Source organism: Dunckerocampus dactyliophorus, chromosome 5 (assembly GCF_027744805.1).
Source record: "Dunckerocampus dactyliophorus isolate RoL2022-P2 chromosome 5, RoL_Ddac_1.1, whole genome shotgun sequence".
NCBI classification, from domain to species: Eukaryota; Metazoa; Chordata; class Actinopteri; order Syngnathiformes; family Syngnathidae; genus Dunckerocampus; species Dunckerocampus dactyliophorus.
In genome coordinates this window covers 18,191,414-18,202,098 of record NC_072823.1, presented here as the reverse complement: position 1 = coordinate 18,202,098, position 10,685 = coordinate 18,191,414, and positions in this window count along the sequence as shown.

Sequence of the window (10,685 nt, the reverse complement as noted above, 5' to 3'; positions counted from 1 at the left end):
TGCACCACACAAATATGCACATTAGCTCTCAATAAGGTCACCAAATCATACCTCTATGCATACTAAACATACTTGTGGAGTTAAAGTCTCACAAGATTTGTCCATTTGACTGTTCCATTGTTCATGAAAATTCTAAGGCATAAATTGCTCCGTTTCCAAATGACATGATCTTTAGTAAGGATGAGCCGTTACGGATAATGCATTATTGCCGAGTAAGAGCATGAAACGAGTACAGCTCTTTATGCATTTGACAAAACAGAGCTGTAAACGGCTCGTGTTGTGTTGGTCAGTGCCGGTGTTTGGGGTTTTTTTCCGCATGAATCACCAACTTCACACCGATCATTCAAAAATAATGAAATAATAAAGTCTTGCAGCTCACTTACACGCATGCACAGTAAACATATGGCTGAATAATAAACAATACATATAGCAACTTCTGATCAATCCATGTCAGTTTCAAACTTAAAATAATGTGCCAATATAAGCCTCACCCATTTCGGCTTAAACCACGCCCACTTCCGGTTTATGCCCCACCCACTCCGAGTATAGATGAGATACAGATCATTTAGATGGGTGACCAGATACAGATATAGATATGGATAGTAGTGTACTCGCTCATCCCTCATCTTAAGTACATTTGAAAATGAAGGTTACACCATTGTAGACAATTTTCTCAAGAAACAACATTAGCATTGTCCGATACGACTGGAATAAATAAGGATATCATTACCATGCCCTTCCATGCATTACTTCGTTATTTATTTCTCTACATTGACCCTACGTGACCTTTCATTTCACATGACGTGATTATTTGTCTTCACTGTCAACCAAACGCTTGCAACACGCCTGCATCATAAGAAAGAAAAAATGTGGGGGGTTTTCTTTGAACTACAAACCAATCAATCAGGCCAGGTTTGCCCTTCTGGAGCAACAAGAACCTACGCAACTTGGCCATCACTCATGTACCTCCTCTAGTTGTGCTCCTGCCTATTTTCACACCATCTTATCACTCTACAGCTATAGCACAATGACTTATTGTGCTTTCCAGCTTCATTCCCCTTGATGTTTGCTCTCCATGCAGCTCTCCCCTGTTATACGTGAGTTACTTTTTTCCAACGTGATAGCTGGAAAATTAGCTCCAAATGTTGGGACACGGGTCAAAAGAAAGCAGCGGGAAGTCGGACAAAAGGACTTTGAAAGTTTATATGACTGCTGTTTGACCTTCTATCAATATTTTACAGTTTTTAGCAGCAGGGAAAGGTGGGAGTTACAATGTGGTATTCTGCATAAGTTGAGTTGAAGCTATCCTTGATACATCTCTATGCACTAACAAATAACATTGCCTTTATGGAAGTAATGTTTCAACCCAGTGTAGTAAAAATCTTGCAGAAGCTTTTCCCACAAGAATATTGCAAGGTCACCTTTGAGGCTGCTTTGCTACAGTGTGCATCCAGCTAATTGGTAGGTTACATGTACAGTAAGCTTGAGGAAAAAACATATGTAAGTCACACTGGACTATAGGTCGCATTTATTTTGAAATTGATTTCACAAAATTCAAGACCAAGAAAAAACATTTCATCTGGAAAGGTCAGGTTTTCAACTACAAAATAGCACACAGAACAACAGGCTGAATAGGTGTCTGGCAGTGGCGGGCGGTGCATTTTGGCACCTGGGCCTTCAGTGGGCCGGCCAGAACGTTTTGGTCAGATTCTGTGAGAGCCAGTATTAAAAAGCAGAGCTTATTCAATCTTACCCCCTCTTTGTTTCACATCAATTGCTGAAACATTTGTTAATTTCCCGTTCAACGTGTTCCCTTTGGCATTTCTGAATAACACGAGAAAAGAATAAAGCAATATAACAACGTGTAGCACTGAAGATGAGGTTTGCAAATCTGTATGACTGGCAAACAAAAATTGCTAACAGAGTGTATGTGACAGCAACCTGTCAATCTTGCCAGGATGTTGGGGAATCTGATTCTGAAGGCCATGGGCAAATTACATTGATATGGCGACACATAGATGCTGACATCTGATCTAATGTACACCTACACTACTGGAAGCACTGCAGCCAAAACACACACTGCCAACTGAAGATATTAGACTGTTGGGAATAAATTAATACAATTTAATTGAGCAAATACTATAATAAATTAATAAAAATGTAGGTCAGAAGGGTTTGCTAGCCTTGACTGCACACCACTGGTGGCCTGTATGTTAATGCAACAATTATTCAGCTACACAATAGCATAGCGAACATACCTGCAAGGCTGAATAGGCTAAATTGCCATGACAAATAAACTCCTTGGTTCAAAATAGTCAGTACGAATTAACATTAAAATCATGTTAAATTATACACAGTGGTACCTCGGTTGACATCTGCCCCGGTTAGCGCTTTTTTCAGTTAACATCCAACATTTTGGCTGAAATTTTGCTGCGTAACAAACTGTTGTATTTGTGCTTGGTTTGTTTACGCAGCCATCGGGGACCACGCACCAAGACAAAATCTCTACTTAGTTCACTCTTAACTACGGCAGCCTGTAAGGCACATACATGTCAGGCGTCCAGCCAAACAACGGACCCTCGGCGTTGATGACTCCTGTCATTGAGTGCTACAAACACTAAGTAATCCGCTATGAGTCCAAAGAAGGTTGCGAGTGACAGCGACATTCCAAAGACGGTGAAGACCGCCACTGAATTCAAGAAAAAAGTCATTGCAAATTTCAAAGATGGTGTCCATGTTGACGATCTCGCCAGGATGTCCTAGAAGCAGCCATCAACAATAAGTATCATCCTGAAGAATAACAACGTAATCAAGTGAGCTAATGTTGCGAAAGGAGTAATGCTGCTAACAAAACGGAGACCACAAACCATGGAAGGTGTTCAGAAGTTGTTGCTGATGTGTACCAATGGCTAGCAGGAGCAGGTAATTCACCTTATATGTTTAGTTTTGATTCTTCTCCTGAGAATGCATTTGGTGGAGGGGAAAAAAAAAACCTTCAGATAGCCATGCCATCAAAAGCAAAGTATAATCTTACAAAGTGCAACCGTGTGAGTCATTGTGACCCATTAGAATGATGTGTTTTTTTTAATGCAGCGCCAGAGGTGTGCATCAGGCCTGGACAACGGGGACCATGGTGACCTGCTACATAAACCACAGCCAGTGATGGATGGCTGGCTTGATAGAGTAATGCTCCACGATGAAGTGGAAGGACCTCCCCCCCGTGATTCCCAGAAACACTCAAAACCCTCAAAACATCACATGTATCATTCTGTGCACATGGTGAAACGAAGACGCATGACAGTTGGAGTATTGCAGGAAAAAATGTGGGTGTATTTGCATGGTCCACAACGCAGAAGTTGGAAAAAAGAATGTTTGTGGTGGAAAACAACTGGGGAGAAAATTGGTCACCTTTCCAACACTTCTACTGTACTTGCTTGACAACAAAACAAGAAACAGTGAGAACCTTCCCACACACAGGAGGCATTCTGAAGGGGTTGGAGCTGTGAAAAATAGTGCTAATTTGAAGGTCATTTAAAGAGCGCCAGGCGGTGCTGCTCAGGAGGAGGGCCACGGAACAAGTGCAGGGAGAGGCCGCGTGAGTCGAACCTCTCCCTGTTACCCCTCATCAATCTCGGCTATCCACTGAGAGCCTCCTCTGACCCACATAGCCACCAGAGGGGGGTGATGGAGGTGGTCGCCTTTCTTTCATTATTGATACCGCGGCATCACACGAGCTGAACCTCACCACACCAAATCAGGAGAAAAGCCACCAAAGGTCATAGAACCACCATTGGACATTTAGTCTCTCATTCACTCAGTCACAAAGCGGTGTGAACTCTATTTTAAATGACAATTTACAAGTGACACATAAGCTCCTAATACTGCACATTTCACATGCTTATATGAGTGCAGCCATCCATTGACACAGATGTGCTCGGTAAGTCATGCAGACTTTACTGTACTAATGTACACTTTGCTGAAAAGTTCTATTGAAATGCAACAACAACCATGTGACGTGCTTGTACATGTTAACTTTGGCTGTTTGCAACGGTAAACAAAAACAATTACATTGTCGATTCCACTTTGACAACTGTTTTCAAATGTTTTAGTTCAGGGTGCTTGTGGAGCCATTTCAACGACTTGAGCCTCTTTTCCACCGAAGTTTCTAAACTGATGCCATGTAATAAACAGACAACATTAGGTCCGATTTTTTATTTTTCAAGTGTCTACAACCATGTCCACAGTGTCCAACACAAGCAGAAAGACAACCTCTCAGTGGATGATGAACTCCTCAGGGTCAGACAAGTTCACCTGTTAATAACAATACACAAAAAAATGGCAGTGTTGAGCTCACCGTGACAACACAAACACAATACAAAATTGTGGCTTTAGTGTTAGCCTGTTAGCATTAGCATTCAAGTTTATTTGGCTTTTGTCTAACTAAACAAATGACAAGGCCCTGACGATTATTGCAGCATGTAACGAACTAAACAGTGAGTATTTGATATAATTTACCTTCATTCCAACGTTAACTGCTTCGTCCATTTCAGCACACTTCGTCAAGCTCCACCAGTTATTTATGCCTGAGTCGCCCATTTCTCGTAGCTTTTCAAGTTTGCACACTAACTTAAACATGGCGGCTGAGTAGAAACTGGCAGGATCAGACATCTCTGCACTCTGTATCAGAATTTTACAATACAGGAATTAGACCAGTATCGCAACCCCATACCAGTACTGGATCGACTCGGCGCCATCCCCAGTTTTTAGGCCCCATTAGGACCAGAATTTAGAATGACATGACATGGAGGAACCCGGATTCCCTGGAGAAAACTCACAAGCGCAGAAAAAGCATGCAAAAATCCACACAAAAATTTAACCTCAGAACAAGAGGCCTGAAATTCAGACCTCTTGTTCTGAGTGTGACAAAGTGAACCACTCGGCAGCTGTGGCATTATATCATCAGAAAGGTGGGAGATCCAAAAAGGGAAATGATCAGATGTTGAAACCCTGAAGTGATGTTCACAAACACAAGTATTGGGATGTGACTAAAAGAGTGTTAAGGTGGCAGGTCTGGACTGCTTTTTTTTTACGTGTTCACAGAACTGGGAGCTGTAAGCTTCCATGAATCGTTCCATTTTCTCAGGCCACCTTCCTGCTTGTGAGGACAAGTAAGAAAGTGGCTTTAAGAGAGAAGACAGATTGGTATGAGCTTGTTGAGGCCACAAATAACTCACCACAAAGTGTAAGCACACTGACATCCTCCTCTGTTCTCTGATGGCACTAAAAGCTTCTTCTATTGTCTTCATCTTCATCAGACATCATTACTGACCCGCGGGGCGTTAAATGCACACATTCTTACATGATTTATTCTACAGATTGGTTTTCACAATAGAGCCAGGCCATGATAATTGTCAGTAAAATACTCCTGGTAATTTTTAGGTGGAATCCCGCTGATAGCCTCCCTGGCGGAGGTTCAAGGCCTGAGAGATCCACTCATCATTTGGAGTTGTGTCCTTGGCAAAGCTCTCTGTCTGCATTTGTACTGTGTTTCGGTTTTAGCATGCAGGGACAAAGAAAAAACATTTTGTAAATGTGGTGGTGAGCAGTTGCTGAGCCGCGGTCTAGTAGCTAAAGCGTGATCGCGAGCTCACTGGAAGGAGATAAAGCTCCCTTGTCACAATGCAGCTAAAACTTCAATTATGAGGCTGTGTACAAGCTGTCAAGCACACAAAACACACATTATTGGTTTAGCGTGCCATTGTCTTAACAAAGAATGGCAATATCACCTCCAAAGCGCCTGGTAATCTTTGATTTTGACACTCAATAGAAAGGAAAAAGAAGAAACATCAGAGGCGAAACAATTGCAGATTTGTTTCCAGCGTATACCTCAAATTAGGCCAAGGTTTGAGGAGGGATAATCATAAGTTTAAGCCACTGGGAGTCTTTGCCTTAGCAGAAAACAATTCAAATGTGGATGCAAAACTATTGTCTTGCTGAGGAACTGGCATGGAAAGATGCAGCTGGTTGGAAAGAGAAGCTTATCTTATGGTTTTCTAACTCTTTGTTGTGGACAGCCTCAGTGGGCTTGAAAGGAAGGGTGCCTGGCTCAAGTGTCTTAGCTTTGTCCCCGCCTCTCCTTAACATGCACAAATATTCCAGTAAGTATTCCAGGAAAACGCACGTCTTATTGTAGGTGCAAATAAGACACTCTATCTGAGCCGGAGCAGCTGTGAGGACACTGTTTAAGTGGTAAACCTGCAGAATTGTGCCTGTTGTTACATTTCCAAACATTGGTAACGCTTCACAATAATAATGGAAGACTTTACATAATAAAACCACCTGAAGTATCAGCTCAAACTCAGTTATGCGGTTATGTTCAGAGGGTCATGTGCATGCAAGATGGGTGCCTGTGGGCTTTACACAGGAAGTGGGAACAGCTATGTGAATTATATATGCTGTGTTTGTGGCAGACATGAATGATATTATTGTGACTACCACACCAAGGAAAGATCTCTAATGTGTACAGTAGAAATCCATAGTAAATAAATAATTTCTAAAGAGCGGAAAAGAGAATTTAATTCTAATCATGTGATGCTGTTCATATTTGGATTCAGCCCAAAATAATTTAGCCACTAATTAGGTCCAACATGAAGTGGCTCTCAGAACCAACACTGTGGTTTGTTGTGCAGACTGGGACTGAGCAGGGGGGAGGAACTACCCAAATTATTTATGCAACAAGATGTGAGGAGAGTATTTTCCCAACTTATAATGTGCTATTTCATTTTAGGAATATTTTTCAATCAATTACAGTGGATCCTTAAAATTCTAAACCTTTTCAGGAGCGGGGAACTATACCTCTAAAGTCTCACAAAAGCTTCACAACGGGTGCCTTAAACTTTGGCTTGTTGATTTAATTGTAATTGCACCATAAGAAGGGTACGCTTACGTAAGAAAACAACAAAACAATAATGTGATCATGACCATAGTACCAGAAAGGGAATGGAATTATTTCCAAGTGTCGCCATCAAATTGCAATTTGCAATGACTGTAAAGAGCTAATACTTCTAATCTAATATCATATCCTCAGGAAGAATCCCTCGGAGCCACACGCAGCTAGCAACAAACGTAGCATTAATTAACTACTTGGATTTAACTATGATGGTTTCAGCGGAGTATTGAGTGTGTATTTGTGCACCACTAACACAGAAAGTATTGCAAATCGGCTCTGCAATTCTTTGCCACGCTTTCTGTCATTGTTTTATGACTGTGGCGGGTTTGGCTTTCTTTTTTCATTTGCTCTTTAGCGACCTCGTAAGCCTCTAAGAGGATTTCCGCTTCCATCGGGGGAAAGTACGCTGCTCTCGTTGCCTTGGTGAATCGGTGACTCTGATCGATAGCAGGGTCTATTTAAGGAAGCCGTGTACGCGCACTGATCCTGAATTGGTTTCACCTGGCTTGATTAATCCGTGTCTACTCATCCTGGCTTGGGCTTTGTTCAACCAATTAAGTCTAGACCATCTTGTTTTGGGTTGGTTGAGCTCAGCTCAGTTGAGTCCTGCAGTTTATCCTGGATGTCTAAATGCTACTTCCGTGCAACAGGCCCATGGTTTCTGTTTATCCAGGGTGAAAAATGTTAAGTGTTTTTCTTTTACCCATCTTCGTCCACCCTCACACATCCCCCGATTGTCCATGCATGCACAGCAAACACACACAAACGTCTGAGCGGCCTGCGAGTTTAGCCTTGTCACTGGGTGCTTGCTGTGTGTTCCCCCCTCTCCCCCGCCCCGGCTCTGGACGCCAGCCTGACATACCAGACCTTGTTCGTTAGTGCATATTTTTACCCACCGTTACTAAATTAGGAAGCCAGAGGGAGCATGGAGTTGTGTGACTGCCAAAGAGAGAAGAAGAAGGGGTCTGATCAGGCCTGGCTTTGCTGGGGGCCCGTGCCAACCCCTACCAGCTTCATTACGAGCCACTTGGGTTTCAGAAATAGAAAGCCGGCAGGGATAGGGGGGCCAAGCTCAACCCTAAACGGCCAGCCAAAAGCTCATGGGACAAACAAACAAATAAACCGATCCTCTCATGGCATGCCAGAATCAACCGACTGCGGCCATCGCAAGGAGCCATAAGAAGTTATCTTAGGGCGGTCTTGCAAATAATGTTCTATAATGCTAGTTTAAAAGTGATGATGGTTCACACACACACACACACACACACACACACACACACACAGTCAGTCTGATACAGAATAAATTAACCCAGAAAACTGTCTCTGGAGTGAAATTTCTCAAAGCAGCCACAGAGACATTACTTCTTGTTTATTTGGCATTGATGTTGGGCCCTGATGAACGACACAGTATTTCCATAAGGAAATGTACTTTTCCTCTTCCTGCTGCGACTGGGATAACAAATGTATGCTTGTATAAGGACAGAACGGTGTGAATGTCAGTATTTGTGTGCTTTAAATACATGTTTTAATGATTAAAACACAGTCTACAGCTAAATATTGTATCACTACAAAATTGTAGACAATGTAAAAACAGTTTATATTGTGCAACATTTGAACATATTGCATTTGGAAGCTTGATGCTATGTTGTACTGTCCATTTACTAAAACCAAAAAGTGACTGATGCATCCCAGTGATTTGAGCCCATTTACCAGCTTCCAATGTAAGCATAGTGGTTGAACATTGGTTGTTTTCCATCTTTGATACAATAACATAGCATCTAAGTGTTTTTTTAAAGTATTTTATACTGACATCTTGTGGTGGCTTTGGAACAATGCAATTTCCTGCTTTTCATTATTCTCATCACGTCAACACTGAATCACAAAAAGGCCTGATTTAATCGACTAAAACTTTTAATTAAAATCCCAACTCTTACTTATTGTGTAGTAAATAGTATTCGAGCAACAGAAAGGAAGAAACACGACTCAATGAACTGCGCCTGATTGATGCTTGAGGATGGGTGTTTTGGTGATTGACCACGCGGTGGCGACACAGCCTTCATTGGCGCAAAAAAAACTCACCGACAGCAGAGGCCTGTAGTGCTGCACAGCTTCACAGTTGGAGGATCACCGTGGGAGGCCTGAACATGAAAAATATATTACATCACTGATTTAATTTCGAAAGACAAATAACCTACGTATTGGACTTTTTTTTTTAGGCTGCTCACCACAAAGCGGAAAGTACTGGACTTAGTGAGCAGATGAGTAATAACTTGGCTTACAGTGTTTCAGCACACATGATAAGGGGGAACACCAAAGCCCGGAATAATAAGCAAAACCTCAGCTTCACACTCTATGGGTTTAGACACCGGGATATTTCACTATTTGTTATTTCAAGCTTTAATGAGGTGTTTTATTCTGCTAAGTCTACGTAGACAACGTACATTATAGCGATCTAATTTATCTTATTTATTATGTATTGTGTAAAACTAAGACATGAACAACATCACATTAAAAGCATCGCTGTTTGACGTGTCTGGTAAGAGGTAGTGTGCTAGCATGAATATTGATGAATATTAATGAATTAGCACTCAATAAGTCATCAAAACTTACCTTTATGCATTCCCACATAGTATCAGCATTTGAGACTAAATATGAGGTGAAAAAAAATACTAAAAATACAGCAGCAGTCGAGAGAAATTAGCACACGCACAATGGACATGCGTCAAGTGAGACGGATGTAACAGAGAGAATCCGGCCACTTTTCAAAATAAAACAAGGAAATAATTTTTTTTCTTTCTGTGCTATAGACTACAAACTGGGAGTGGCAACCCATAAGAAATGTACAATTGATAATTTTACACTTTGCGTGCTATGTTTTAGTCCGTCTCTTTTCAGTCTAGCTTGTATATACAGTAAATATATCATTTTCTGAGTCAGAGCCCAGAGAAAATTGGCATCAACCATGTTCTGGAAACATTTACAAACAAGGGCTGTGTTTCGCACTTGGCGACACATTCACACAGACTTAATAATGCCATTTTCCTCTTCTGTGTACAGTTGGATGACTTGAGACGGATGTGTAATACTGTACATCATTGTACAAGAAGTCATGGCTGAAGCCCCAAGTTTTGAAAAGATCATAAAGTCATTGAAAATATACACATAAATAAAACAATTCTATCATATTTGTACAGCATGTAACAAGTGACTTGTGAAGCAAAGATGTGCATGCAGTACCACTCACATTTCAGCAGTGTAGATTTCCTCTCCCCTGAAAATGACTCAACACAGCCATTATTGCCTCAACTGCTGTCACCTGGACCCGACTGAGCACATGTGACGCATCCTCATTAAGGCGTATTAAGTCATTTAGGGGCCCAAGGTAAACGCAGTCATTGGGGCCCTCCAAATCCTTGTACTACACTGACAAAACATTTATTCTCACCTCAACACAAGGTCTTCACTGTGGGCAGCAGAAAATAAGTGACTTTTTCCTGCTTTTGAAATCTGTTGCAATGATCTGTAAGCTTAAGTTGGTAGTTGCATAGCCATGTTTATAACCCCCCCCCCACCAAAAAAAACAATTTATAATATTAATGTTTATCATCTACTAACAAGAGTTAATATGAGAAAAATTCTCCTATTTCCTGAGCTAAATAAGGTCCTCCAAATCCTCCAAAAGGTATTATTAGAACCTAACAAGGGAATCATCTCAACCCTTTTTCTGTCTTTGATG